Raw genomic sequence first — 15,352 nt, forward strand, 5'->3', positions numbered from 1 at the left:
TTTTAATTTAATTTAATTTTCTCTTCTCAGTCTTATCTATTGGAGCAGACCTAGCATTGTGTCTATAGATCAAATTGAATTCATGTTGGCTGGAACCGTATTACGAGTAGGAGATTGAATCCTGCACACCAGAGTCATATACGACTGAGTTATGTCAACATAACATACGGAGGCTCAAATCCATGAGTTCTGTCAACATAACATACAGAGGCTCAAATCCATGAGTTCTGTCAACATAACATACAGAGGCTCAAATCCATGAGTTCTGTCAACATAACATACGGAGGCTCAAATTGTTCATCATCTAAATTCACGGAAGCCGATCCTTTGTGGCGACAAATTCTCCCATCCTTGTAAGTCGCCAAAGCAGGCTCCTCTGTGACACGACTGCTCTTGTTATATGGCTCTGGTGCAGGTTTCATTGATGAAGACCACATACCTGCCTGTTGGCTGTTGCTCCTGAAACCATCATCATCATTAAGCCCCTATGTCTGATGCTGCACCTCCGAGAGACCAGGCAGAAAAGCTATATTAGGGGCGGTTTATCTGCCCAGATCTAAATTGTTAAGCTTGTTTTTAAAAACTTTTTTTTGTCTCTCAGCAATATCGCCTGAGAGAGAAAACGAAGCAAAATGGGCTTGTAAAAACTTGCATTGTGAGATTTAGTAACCATTGATGCCCACCTACCTATCTATGTATTGCCAATGCAACTGTTAACGCTCCGCATAGATATTATTTTATTATTTTAGTTTGTTTCTACTGCTGATCACCTGTTTTCTGAACCAAACTGTTTTGTAATGATCCATCATCATCCCTCGACAGCAGCCTTGTTAGCCGTCTCTCGCCCCGAGCGGCCGGCTACTCAATGCTACTCACTTATCCGCAGAGGGCTATGGTACTTTTACGTTTGTTTATCACTATCATTTATGATTGGAGAAGTCATATTATTGTTAAATTAACGCCAAACGGACACACTCGTCAATCAGTTTCTTAGGCTTCCAGGAACTCATCAAGTGTTTTTATAGAAAATGGAGTGCAAGACAATTGTCCAGATGATGTATATTACAAAACTTATTATTATGCCTTTTCTATTTTTATAGAGGTTTTATACTTCTCCTGTGTGTCGGGAACTATTTATTGCCTAAATTATTTCTCTGAATTGAAATGATTGTTTTGAAACGAATCTTCAACAGTATTTTGTAGAATCCTAATGTGAAGTCCAATAACTCCATTTGAACTCCTGGCGTGTGTAGTAGTGCCCTTATCCATCTAGTGTTGTCCCCCCCCCCCCCCCCCGTGGTGATGTGTAATAAGTACAACGTGGCGTGGAACTCGTCTGTATGTAGAATCTACCAGTGCTGCTATTGACTTCATATCTAGCCCCCTTTTCCCCTTCGCTGGTTTCCTTGCATCTTAATGAATTGCGAACAGGAAAAAGAAACGACGGCGGGGGAAACTTGCAGTCCATTCTTAGAGTTAATCCTCAATGTGTGCCTCTTTTCCTGCCCTTCCTGTGTGAATAAAATTGTCATCTTATCTGCGATATCAGGAACTAAACGCCAAACCAGGGTAAGTCTGGGGCCAATACTAGAACTAGGGTATTAGGACTAATTCTAGGTCAAGATGTCCAAAGACTGAATCTCCTCCAGACGGGACGCGATAGGTCTCGTCTTTGTCTTTGTTAAAAGTAACCCATCTTTATGTAAAACCACTGTACATATTATCGCCACTGTCATCACTGAGAAAGGCATCAGGGTGTAGAATAATGCTAGACTGGAGGCCTTAAAGACTAGTAGCCAATTAGACTTACGGGAAGGATTGAGGTGCCAAATACTCAGAGAAGCTGTTACTACAAAGTGTTTACTACTTGTATAGACAAACAAGACGCGAGGGGTCTCCCCGAGCTTAATCGCTGCGGCTTGGATATTATCTGACATTTTTATACAATATGTCATTATTTCCTCAATATACTGTATGTTACTAGTTGTATGTTCTTAGTATCGCTTTGAGAAAAACTGCCTTTCTGTTGCACAAGAAACACTAAGTAATATGATCTGTTGTGTATGTTGTACCCCACGGGTAGTCTGTTTTAGCTAGCTGCAATATATAGCACAATATGGAATTAATAGACTACTGTATGATTCATAGTAAAAAAAAAAGGAAGAAAAAGCACAAAATGAAACCCAAAGAAGAGACGTCTACTGAGATTCCGGTTGTGTGTCCGGTTGGTTGTCACGGTAACTTGGGGGGTGGGGTGAGGGACGACAAGCTACCGTGACGCCGCTGTCTCCCTCGACCGGCTACTATAATTACCAAGCTTTGATAGAGAGAAAAAATAAGGAATTATAATAAATCATTGCATGGAAATGTACAGTGAAAAAGCACATTTGGGTCGACGGGAGCGAAGGATTAGTTTAGAGGATTATTTTATGTACTGGGTGTACTACTGACCACTAATTTATTTCCATTTGAATAATTTAATATCAAAATCGTCTCGTGTTTTTCTAGGTAGCGAGAGTTTCGTGTGTTGGGTGTTTTCTTTTGGTGGTAGATAGCTAGCTAGGCTCTAGTGTTTCAAGGTGAGCCAGTCTTCTCCTAGCTGGTCCCTGCTCATTGCTCACACAGCACAGATGGGTCCAATTCAGCAACAAAAAGAGAGAAAAAACACCACGGCTTCGTCTGAGCTTCATATTGTGAAAAGCAAGTGGCAGGATCAGTCGCATATGTCCCATATTTAGGGGCTCTAGTGGCCACTATAGGCAAGCTGTGTTTTGTCTCGGTGTCGTCCTGTTCTGTGACCCCCCCCCCCAAACCCCCACCCCACCCCCGCTCCCCCTCCCCCTCTGTTCCTTGTTAGCATGTTGCTTGTGCCCCCCCTCCCTCTCTGTCTCTCAGTGTTTAGATTGTGTGTGTGTGTGTTAGCTCCCAGCCCTCCTACCCCATACAAAGATAATCATTCATGATTTTCTTTCCTCTCCTCCCTGTCTGTTTAACCTATAGGTTTGTCTCTCCCTGTTGTGTTTTGTTTTGTTTTTTCTAGATCTCTTCCTGCCCCGTTTGTTCATCGTTTGCCTAAAGCATGTTGATGTGACGTCACAGTTCATCGTCCAGTCCTTGTCCTTCTGCGCTTCTCTGACGCTTCCAATGTCACCTTTTGACCTTGTGTTGCCGTTTTTGATGTTTGATTGATTACGAAGAGGGTTTTTTTGTTTGTTTTTGTTTTGTGTGCATTTCTCATCTGTCTGTGCTGCCAACTGGGGGCGCTAGAAAGACTGCTGTTGGAAATGTATAAAAGTTTCATTAGTATTGTTACGAGCAACAACAAAAAAAGAGATCTATTTTTCTAGAACTTACCGACATAACCACTAGATTTTGCTAAATCTGTTTATTTGATTTTGTTTCACCTTTAACCTTGATAGTCTTTTTTTATTATTTAAAATTTTTCATTTATGTTCTGGAGCAGTCCTCCCAGCGCCCCCATATACTCATTTTGTTGTGTTTTTTGTGTGAAAGCAGCCAATCAATTTATAGACTACTTTTGTGTGCGTGAGTGCAGGTGATTTCCCTTTCTCTATCTCTATCTCTCTTCTGAGCTCTTTTTTTAGGATGTCTTTGATCACATTTTGTTTGACAGGGGAATGACTTTGTAATGTTGTGCTAGTTTAGCATGAGGTGAACCTTGGGAGTGTCTATTTGAGTGACATCACAGTTTAAAGTATAAAAGAACGAAAAACACTTGAATCAGCCGTTGTTGTGTTTTGAGAGCTTCACCACCAGAGGCACGTGTTTATTTTTGGGTGTGGAGGATCAGCCTTAGTTTTTAAAGAATCACAAAATACACATAAAGACTTGAATATGTTTTGGTCACAGTAAAGTACAGTATATTATTTAGCATGAATGTTTTTGTTTTTTCTTTTTTGTACCTGCACTGAAATCCTCAGCAAAATGTGATTTAGTTTTGTTTATAGAAATTTTAAATTTAAAGAATAAAAACCAGTGCCAAATATATTGCACATGGATGATATTTTTCTCCCTTTCGTGTTATTCCCACTGAAGACAAGATCTGAGTTCAAAAGGCAGGATTTGGTTTGTGTTTGGCGGATGGTATCCTGTAGGTTTTCACTTTTGCGTTTTTCTCCAACCCATCCTCTTATGTATGTGTGTGTGTGTGTGTGTGTGTGTGTGTGTGTGTGTGTGTGTGTTTTTAGATTCTGGTTTGGGAGCCCTTAGTAGGACTTGAAGTGAAGTTAGATGTTTGGATCATTTAACCTAGAGTTTTCTGCGGGACGAAGAAACTACTATACATTTACCAAAATCAAAGATTTCATTAAAGTCACTTTGAAAGCATGTTGTCTGCCCCTTTCACGCATGTGCGTGTGCGTACCTCCAGTAGTCACGTCACTATAAAGGCCCTACCATATATATTCAGACTCTGTTAGGTTGCAGTATCTCTAGCGTATCCCCCCCACCCCTGTCATTGGACTGATGTTCTGGCTTTTTTGTTTTTGTTTATCAAACTCACATTTCACTGGTCCCTACAGTAGAAACCTGTCGTAATGCAGTCAAAAGTCCTGTCCCTTTTCCACTCCCCTCAGGGACTGGGAGGCCAGGCCCCGCCTGAATACTCTCCAAATGCATCATTTGACATGTTCTGATAAAGACGGATCTGATAATACTTGATTAAGGAAAGCAACGCATTATGCACTAGTGTCCACTGATCTGCGACTATTTACATTAATTCATTCGTTAGATTTGTCAAATTTGGCTAAATGGAAAAATGAATGGATGTATTTTTTTATTTATTTTTGTGAGTATTCAAACATCTTTTGGACCATCGCAAACATGAGAGGTTTGTGTCGTCTGTTGTGAATGTCTCACTATAAATGCCAAGTTAACTCATTTTAGAATGTGGGAGAAAAAGAGGGAAAAAAAGGTTTAGGATGGATTAATTTAATTGGATTTTATACTCATGTGATATGTTATTGTCCCTGATCTACCTGCTGCTACTGAGTTAGAGAAACCTGTGGGATAGTTATCATTCTTGCCCAAAGTGGGTGATAGAATTAAACTCTTAATATTTTTGGTTTGTACAGTTTTTTTCGCCTTTTCTACTAGAACAAACATTCGATTTCCCAACGAGAGGTTGAAAATCAAAGAATATTAAATCATGTAGAGCCTGACACGATGACCAAACTCCCTATCTGTATGGACGTAACATTAACTGGTAGAACCTTTTTTTTTATGACATTTCTGTGAAGTAGCCTTTTTGCTGCATATTTCTTTTTTTGTTTTGTTTTACATTGTTGTGGTTTTGATGTGAAGCATAGACATTGCTGAATTTATTAGACGGCCAAAAAAAGGTTTGTTTTTCAAGATTTGGATTGGTAGATATTCGTCTTGAATGTTTCAATTGTTTTTAAGGCTTTCATCTTTACCGTCTCCAGGACGGGAATCTAAAGTGCACACTCTAAGCAGTCATTTCTGTGAGCCGATTGTGTGATCCCTATTGGTTGGTTGGTTTGTTTTGTTTATGTACGAATAAAATGTTTGAGAAGATTCACATTACAAGTGTCTGTTTTTAATAACGAGGGAATTTTGTTGGCACATTTTCTGGTGTTTTGCATATAAAAGCCTGTCTTTGTAGACCAGACAATGAACTATACTAAGTGCGATTTGGACAGCACGTCGTTGTTTGTCTCCACGTTTCCTGTGTGTGTCTTGTGGGTTTCTAACTGGAGCAGGACATGCTGTGCCTTTTTATTCATCACCCCATTATGTCTAGAATACTCATTAGAAAAGACAGGCCCAGTGCTCACTGGTTTAATTGGGCTATCACATGGGTTAAAGGTTCATTTAGAAACCCTAGATCATTTTCCTACTCGCCAATGATGTTTATCTGTAGAGTTCTTTCTCAGCACAATCTTTACTAGATACCCACAGCTCTAACTAACGCTGGTTAGCCACAGACTAATGCTCAGCACAGTCTATACTGGATACCCACAACTCTAGCTAACGCTGGTTAGCCACAGACTATTGCTCAGCACAGTCTACTGGATACCCACAGCTCTAGCTAACGCTGGTTAGCCACAGACTAATAATCAGCACAATTTATACTGGATAGCCTACCCACAGCTCTGGTAAACGTTAGTTAGCCACAAACTAATAATCAGCACAATTTATACTGGATACCCACAGCTCTGGTAAACATTAGTTAGCCACAAGCTAATAATCAGCACAATTTATACTGGATACCCACAGCTCTGGTAAACATTAGTTAGCCACAAACTAATAATCGGCACAATTTATACTGGATACCCACAGCTCTGGTAAACATTAGTTAGCCACAAACTAATAATCAGCACAATTTATACTGGATACCTACCCACAGCTCTGGTAAATGCTAGCCTCAAACTAATTACCATTACTGGGGGAAAATATGTTATTTTTCTGCAGATTCACCACATACATAAAAATACATACACATCTGCCATTCCATCATCTGAGGTGCATTTATTTTCCATTTTAGTCACGTCGTGACTTTCATGTGGTGTTTAAGACACATTTTCAGATACACTGGAAGCCACAAAATTATACATTAACGGTTTAAAGATTATGAAAAAAGAACAGCACAGTAATTTTTGGAACCCACGTGCGACATAACCGTCTAGTGGTAGTGAAAGGGTTAATATTTATACATTGCTTTGTGGGAAGTATGTAAATGCACTTGTGTTGGTCAAATTGAATGTCTGTAAAAAATAAAACACACACTGATATTTCCTTGCAGCTCTCAGATCTATTCCTTCCAGTGAAAAAGAGACAGTGTTTTCTTTCAGGCGCCAGGTCTGCAGGATGACCAGACGTATTTATCTTTCTCACCAACTTGCCAACAGGGAAGCCAGACATGAGATGCTCTGTGGAAGGACCAGAAACCGGACTGCTATACGAGTGGCCAAAGTCAGGTTTGGAACTGGTTTGTGTTTTGGTGTATCATAAAGAATATCTTGTAATTTAACTTAACCCTTTCACTACCACGCTTATAAAGGGATAACGCTTTCACTACCACACTTACAAAGGGTTAACCCTTTTTCACGACCACACTAGAGAAGGTTAACCTTTCACTACTACCACACTAGACCGTCTGTACTCTCTTTGGACCAACGTTGGATGAATGCAGTCTCACTCTGAGATGAGTTGCATTTGATTCCATTAATAGATTATGTTATCCCTGTCAGAAACAAATGCGGGACGCGTCTATACTTCCTGCAAGCAAGTTGTCCTTTTGCGCGATCTGATTGGCCACTGACGTTTCTGGTCATGTGACATGTGCGCCCAATCGTGTGACTGCAAGTTCTTTGGACGGTTAAGCTTAGGCGCTCTTTCGAAGTTGGTTAAGGTTAGAGTTTGTCTTAGAGCATGGCAATAGAACGCCAGCCCTGATTCCAAAGTCTAACCTTAACCAACTGCGCCTAAGCTTAACCAGTGATAAACTAGGCGTTAGGTCGTTTGCAGGCTGTTCGACGCGGAAATGGGCTAAGACACTGCTCGTCATGCGATTAATTCAACTTCTTACATCAGCATTTGATATATGAGCAAGTCTCTAGGAAACTAGTAGGCCTGTTTTATAAAACACGTTTGTTTTTTTGGATGCTATCATCTCTGAAAAATGAAATACCCTTAAATAACTAGGGAGGTGTAGTGGTTACGTCGTCATTGTTGTTTCCGGCTGGTCCACCTCGCTTGAAATTGCAATATTTCCAATGGCACATTTCTAAATCGTCTCGTTTAAAACAAATAAAGAATGAACATTCTATAGCTCAACATGAAACAATTAGCAATTCATCGTAAAATAATTACGTATAATTGTATTTCAACCAAAAATGCTTAAACGATAATGTTAGTGATAGAAGGGAACTCATTTTCCCGCGTGGGAAACTAAAGTGACGTCAGACTACACCTCCCTATACTCTGTACCCTTGAGTTGGTAAACAATCTAGTGCTTTGCCACTGAGGTGTGGCCTGAGTGTTTACTTATAGCAAGCCACGATGGAATGAGGGCGGGAGAAAGACCCAGGCACAGAAAGTGGACGACTAAGAATAATCGCATATCATGAGACACGGAAATAATCATTTAATAATATTGATGTGAATTTGTTGCTCAAGCATATTTATGTTCATCTTTATTATAGTGCCAATAAAAAAATATTGCATTTAATCATTCTCTTTAAAAAATATATATTGTGTTGTCTGCACTCTAAACTAAATCTTTAAAGGTGATTATTTATGTATAGAAGTTTGTTTATTTTTTGCCATTCTAAAATAGAAATGTAAACCTTTTAATGCCATTGTGTTATCTTTGAGGGCAGGTAACATACGGTTATCCTATAACCATAGTTATGAGTATAGCGAGCGCTCTGCGCTCTATGTGGAACATATCCTATATCAGTCTAAATACTGAATCAATTTCTCCACATGTACGTGTACACACCCATCCGCCTGGGTCATACTAACGGCTCCTTCCCAAGTCTTTCTTTAGCAACTCAACGCACAGGGTGAGCAGACCGTGGGACTTACCTTCCCACAGAAGAACCCACGACTACACAGGCGCGCAACCCACATGCCACTAGTGAACGAACGGGAAGGGGGAAAAAAAACGTTACATCCCCTAATATCACGGGGTCAAGAACCCAACCCTGTGGCAAGGCCGTAGCAGCGGAGCACGAAGGAGGACCCAGCCCCAGGAAGGGTCAAGACCCCCCGGAAAAAGGGCCTGGTGAGGCCAACGACGCCGCAGCATTCGAGACCCCACCAGGCGGTCACTAGTGACACCACCCCCCACATCGCCAGCGTATCGGACAGGGCCCATCCAAGAGCAGGCCCTTCCCCCCTACAGCACGCTGCCCTGAAGCACTCAAAGAGGCTACACCCCCACAGCGGGACCAGGCAGCGCACCGGGGAGACAACCCCCAAAGAGGTTGATCCCTCAATCCAGGCAACAGGTCAAAAGGACTCGACCTGAGCCTGGAGCACTGCGGACTAGACAGGCGCCTAAGGGGTCTGCTGAAAACAGCACCCCGGCGGAAGGGGCGTTCGGTATGCTGTGCACCATGTCGCAGCCTCCACAAAAAAACCCGACCCTCTAGAGCAGTGGTGCCCAACCAGTCGATCGCGGGCTGATTTCAAGTAGATCTCGATTAATAAAATGTTGTTATAAATATTTTTTTTTTTTTTTTTTTTTTGGAAAATCAACTCTGCCTCTCCTTGTTAACTACAACATGCAATGCTGTTTGTTATTTAAGATGAGGTCGGACTCGGCACTGACAGATTTGTGTTCATTATGCTGCTTTTATAAAGACTCAAATGATGGCTTACAATATACAATTTTGGCTGGTAGCTCTCGGCTAGGTGGTAAATTAAAAAGTAGATCTTGGTTCAAAAACGGTTGGGCACCCCTGCTCTAGAGGGGCCGAGGCAGAGAAGGCTGACACGATTGGCAGACGTCATGAAGGGTGCGGGAGCACACTCGCAGGCAGACGGGGTCATGCCCGGCCTAACCCGAGAGTCGACTCCGCTACCAACACACCTGGAAAACAACCACTACCTAACAGGAGGCGGTTGTTCCTATAACCCCCCAAGAAAAAACTCCAAAACACAACTGCGGGTATACACCGGCTATACAGCAGTACAAGTGTTTCAGTTCTCAAGAAGGGGTTAACCCAGGCCAACAGGTCGACGAGAACGAGTCCGGACCGGGACGTACACAGGGATGCCAGAGGGGTATAAGAACCACCTCGACAGCCCCCTCCCAGCCCCGCCAAGCAGGAGAAGAGAGGGGCGAAAAAAGAATGGAGAAGGACCGGGCTCCTTTAGCACAGCGCAAGGTACAACACAATATGGACCAAGCGAAAGTGAAGGATAACATGCAGTGACATAACCACGAACACCTCCATAACATCAACCCCTGCAACGCCCGGGCCAACCCGGCATTTTCCCCCCCGAAAAAGCACAAGTCCTTCAGGGTACCAGAACAGCAGATCTGCGCCCCGGCGGACAACAGGTTAACTGACCTGGTCCGGCGCGACCAGAACCAGTCCCGTGTCCTAATCACGCCACCATCCCCTAAGAGGGGGGTAGGTACGCGTGTCGATCCAAAACATCACAGAGGGCGCCACCAAGACGGTCAGAACATAAAAGCACCGCGCCCGGTGGCCCACCCCAAAAGCGTGAGACCCCTCCGCCAATGCTTTGATCTATTCCGTTATCTCCCCCCAGAGATGAACGAGAATTCATCGAGACTAACCTAGTACACTGGCGCTCGGAAGAGACAAACTCCATCCTGGTTGCCCCATAAAAACGCTGTTTCAATGATGAGCAACCAAGGCGTGCAAGCCCATGCGTGGTTCCACACAGAAGCACCCAGGGCCAGCACTATGTACACGTCGAGACCCAAAACATATCAATGGTAATTCTAACAAGAACCCAGATAACGTTCCCTCCAAGCCGTCTGGGAGAGCGGCAGGAAGCTGGCCAAGACACAGATATGGGTCCCATATGACGTGTCCGAGGGAAAACACCCCTGTCAACCCTGCCCTGTATAAAAGAGAGGAGACAGGGAACCCCCAGAGAGACTTCTCATGTGAGTAATAATTGAAAAGATATATGTAACATTGAGCTACGTGACCAAGCTCAAGACATATGCAACAGAGTGCAGAGCAGAACTTCTTTTTAAGTTCTCACGCACCACTCATCTTGACAATAACAGAGGTCCACAACATGGAGCCTGAAAAGAACTCACGGAAGTCTCACAACCAATAGAAACGCGCCCAGTGACGTACTCTATGGCGGGGGGAATTCCGTGACCCACCTGCCCAAATATGGCGTGGGACCAGGGAACTCCCCCTCTCCTTACCCTGTGACGCGCTGACCCAACAGCGTGACAGGAAGCCCGAAGGACGGGAGGTCCAACCCCCTGACCAATCAGAAAAAAGGGGAGGGAGGGTTTATCAGTTCACCCCCTCATGACCCCTCACCCCTGATACGATGCAATGACAAAGCAGAGCCATGACACCAGTCATAGCGTGCTACATGAAGCGCATGTATACCTGTTCAAGGTAACAGCTTCACATAGGCTCATGTGCGAACCTCCCACCTGAATTTTTACACCTTTACCCTAAAGGAAGAAAAAACACAGACCAAGAGAGGGGCCAAGGGCCCTGGTACAAGAGCTTACACATGTAACTTCTGTAGGCCAACACCTAACCCAGTTGTGGATCTTAAACGTGAAAACGATACACACAACCCTCCATCACAACAAAAAAAGGGCAAAAGTACACTCTCACTACTGTAAGAGGAACGCCGTTTTTCATGACGAGAGAAGACACAAGTCCTTGATTAAGTACTGGTCACAGGCCTTGCTAAGTCCACATGACAGCGACCAAACAATTTTCAGAAAGAATTGCCTCTCTATGCAAGAGCACAACCCCAGCAGAAGCTGAGGGATTACACCGTATCCCCAAAAACATAGTGAATCAACACACATCTTGTAAACAAAATCATGTTTGAGTGGAGGGGGGGGGGGCCCAGGGGAAAACCGGGGAAACCCACCCCTCACCACCTTACCCCTGATATGACGCCAATGTGTAGAGTAAGCTTTACATCATGCACGCCAGCACAGCCGAAGACCTTGTTTGAACAGGCACAGCCCTGCTTATGTGTGAAAAAAACTTGCCACTTGTTATTGTCATCACAAGCTGAGAGAGGGACTCATCCCTCTATCACATGCCACTATGCACAGCATTGTAGGGTAACCCAGCCAGTTGTGGGCTCAGCCACGTTGTCTAATGTTACATGAACACACACAACTTCTCATCATACAACAAAAACCCAGTTAATTTTTACTCACGTAAAAAACAACGCTGTTTCTAGGTAGAGAGAAAAGCACAAGCTTTGGCCAACGCTACCCAAGCTATACAAGCGACCAAGACAATTCACACACAGCACATGTCCTATCTCCAAATGTAGTGAAGTAACATATGTTTTGCAGACAAAGACATCGTTATTAACAAAACATTTGGGAGGGGAAGAAAGGAAGAGTGGAGTAATGTCCAATCGACATCTTACCTGCACCAACGAACGCAGGATGAAAGGCTGCAACACAGGTTGGTCTCCACGTTGACGAAGCCTCTCGCTGGCGGGGCAAAAAGAAGCTATGGCCGGAGCCTTGCTCCGGCGAGACGCCCCCCTCTTGCAGCCGGTCATGGTGCAGGCCCGACTACATCTTCTGTCAAAGATGATGTCGTAGTCAGAGTGCCAGGGCCTGCTATTCTCACGGCTAATGCCAATGGTTGTAGCACAAGCTAACAGCTAACTCTAGGCTAACTGATAGCATCAAGCTAACGTTCCCAGCCGAGCGAAAACGGGCAGCTAACACCGTAGCTAAACAGCTAACTGGCTAACAGTTAGCTCAACCCGGCTAACGCTAACCACTAGCTTACGCAGAAGCAAGCTAAGCGGCTACCACTGAAAACTGCACAACGTGAGAAAAGCAATACAGGCCAACATTTCAGACAGCCGCTGTCTTTTCCTCTTCTCATCCGAAGAGAGAAGGGAAAAGAAGGCAACACACGTCCCTCTTCAGAACGGTGTTTACCATAGCGGTGCCGGCAACAAGGCCCTCGCGGACTATAGCCGACTTGAGCATGGAGACATTCTCATAATGAAACACCAAGCTCACCTCCCTCGCACCGGGTGCTTTTCATCTTTGAAAATCGGGGCCAGCACGGCGACAGTGGGTATCCATTTGTCCAGAGACCCGGGGAATTGAACCGCAGATTCGGAATCACGGTCCCAGGAAAACAAAGCTCTCACTCGAAGAGGAGCTCATGTTAACGTGGGCATCAAACCAGAACCCCCTCCACGCCGCTAAGTGGCAGTGAAAGAGATCATAGCCTGGAGCCGGCCTTCGTAAGCTGTGTAGTTGTTCCCCCCACAACCAACACACCTGGCGCCCACGTTGCAAAAACATCACCCGCCCCAGAGACACCGTCAGCCCTCACACGGTAGAGCGCCTCCCAAGCAAAGTGTCCAACTGCAGAGCCGGAGGTAATGCCGGCGGGGATTGCTCAGCGACGCGAGCCCCTAATACGAAGCGCCGGTAAAAGTCAGAATGATCATCATCTTCTAGACACTCCGGTGGCGAAGACATTATCGCTGTATTTCCTCGAAAATAGTGAGAGAGAAAACAAAGATATAATGTCAACGCAGCTCCTTCTCTTCAACGTAGCTCCTTTCCAACAATTTCGGCACTAAACTCAAGTGGTGTATACAGACCCTTGTCGGGGGTGAAAATAAGGAAGGAGCTGTTAGTATGGCCACATCCCTGCTTATGTAGAGGAGCGGATGGAGGTGTGGCCAGGCGGATGGGTGTGTACACGTACATGTGGAGAAATGTATTCAATAATAGTACCCTCTTTGATAATAGTCTATGTAGATGAGGAGGAATCATGGAGAGAGTGAGATGTGATCAGAATAGTCATTCTTACACATGCTCTTATTGTGCTTTCATTTGAGAAAGAAATTAAACTATTTCTCATTTCCCTAGGGAGCCCTTGGAGGTTCCTGAATGGGGTTCCCTGGTGGACCCCACTTCAGTTTGAAACATTGTGTTACTAACTAAACACATGGCCAAATGATGTTGGTTTGTTCTAATACTGTGTGTGTGTGCGCGTGTGCCTGCGTGTGTGAGAGAATGAATGAAAACTTTATTTAACAGATTGCAGAATGGGTACAATACAGTAGGCCTACGGCTCAATACACACAATTGTTAAGGGAATGCAGACCAGAGAAATACGTTTGTCTTGTTTACATCAGCCAGGGTCCCCCAGAGATACAGGTTATACAGTGTAATACACACTTGTTCACATTTTGTTGCCTTATGGGCTGAAATTAAATCAAATATACACATGCATACACATATTCAGTATATACCCAATACAACAACAAAAAAAGACATACAAAAGAAAGAAAAAAACTATTGCACATGAAGGATGAAGAGCTAATGCCTGCCTGTAACCATTTATTTCAAAAGAAAATGCCTAATTTATGTGCAGTGGTAGAGTAGTTAAAACACTGGGAAAGCATTGTATTATTCTAATCTACTGTAACTCATTTTTCTTTTTACAAGATCCAGTAATAGGACACCAAATGATTGTGTTTTGATTAATATATTTCTCATATCAACACATAATAACAATTGTTTTGCATAAAGCAACCCTTGTCTCTTCCATTGCCATCTGTATGTATATAGTGTGTGTGTGTGTGTGTATATATGTATATTGATATGTGGGACTTCGGACCCCAGGATGACTAGCTGGTGCCATTGGCATCAGCTAATGGGGATCCTTTTTAATAAACAATAAACACTGGAAGAGAACTACACAGACATTCCGTGCATGGCCACTATTGGGTGATGGTGTTTCTGTGGTCTTGTGCACCAATGTGAAATGAACATTCTAGCTTGGTGTGTTATAAACTAAGCATAATGTTTTGGGTGTATTTGAGATGTAACAGTTGGGGAAACCCAGGTCTAAACAATGGTTATATTTTGTATTAGCTTACGCTCTGCGCTCTATGTGGAACATATCCTATATCAGTCTAAATACTGAATATATATACGATTAACTTAAATATGACTATTATTATTCATTGTGGTAATTATTTGTGTGTGAGGGGGGGGGGCATAGATATATATAGAACACTAGATAGCTTGCCCGCGCTGCCGGCCAATGGAGAGCGACGTCACTGAACCGCCGCCATCTTGGGAGAGTCAGCCTTGAGTGAGAGTGAGTGAGCTGCACAGACAAAAATACTCATAACTCGCTGAAATATTTTTATAAGTATGCAGTATCATAACTACATCTTTGATGTTTATAGCAAACCAATCCGTTTGTAAATCCGTCAATATTTCAGCGAGTTATGAGTATTTTTGTCTGCAGCTCACTCACTCACTCAAGGCTGACTCTCCCAAGATGGCGGCGGTTCAGTGACGCTGGTGACTCCGCCTTAAGCTATCTAGTGTTCTATATATATCTATGGGGTGGGGGTTATGGCGGAAACGGTAAGTGACATTGTGCAGCGTCAAAACCACTCCCTCTAGTTCTGGTTTCTACATTTTTATTTTAAATATACGTCAATTTTCAAACACTGATTTTTATATGTCAACATATTCTTGTTTAACGTTTACATAATAAACAAAAAAAAAAATTCCTTCGTTATTCGTTTCCCTCGTACGTTTGCTGTCGTTATCAAATGATCCTAACCAGGGGACTGTAAACGATGTAACACCAAACACTCTTCA

At 43.4% G+C, this 15,352-nt stretch overlaps 1 protein-coding gene across 8 annotated transcripts in view; it reads left to right on the forward strand.

Moving 5' to 3' along the window:
- The window catches only part of celf1 (cugbp, Elav-like family member 1), a 74,796-nt gene extending 69,238 nt beyond the window's left edge, over positions 1–5,558 (forward strand). For all 8 annotated transcript variants that reach the window (XM_084337779.1, XM_084337785.1, XM_084337780.1 and 5 more), the window contains one exon: positions 3,041–5,558. The gene's annotated coding sequence lies outside the window, so the exon portion shown is untranslated. The remainder of the gene's footprint in view (positions 1–3,040) is intronic.
- Positions 5,559–15,352: the final 9,794 nt, after the last annotated feature.

The sequence above is a fragment of the Notolepis coatsorum genome (genome assembly GCF_963971535.1).
Source record: "Notolepis coatsorum genome assembly, chromosome: 20".
In the NCBI taxonomy this organism is placed as follows: domain Eukaryota; kingdom Metazoa; phylum Chordata; class Actinopteri; order Aulopiformes; family Paralepididae; genus Notolepis; species Notolepis coatsorum.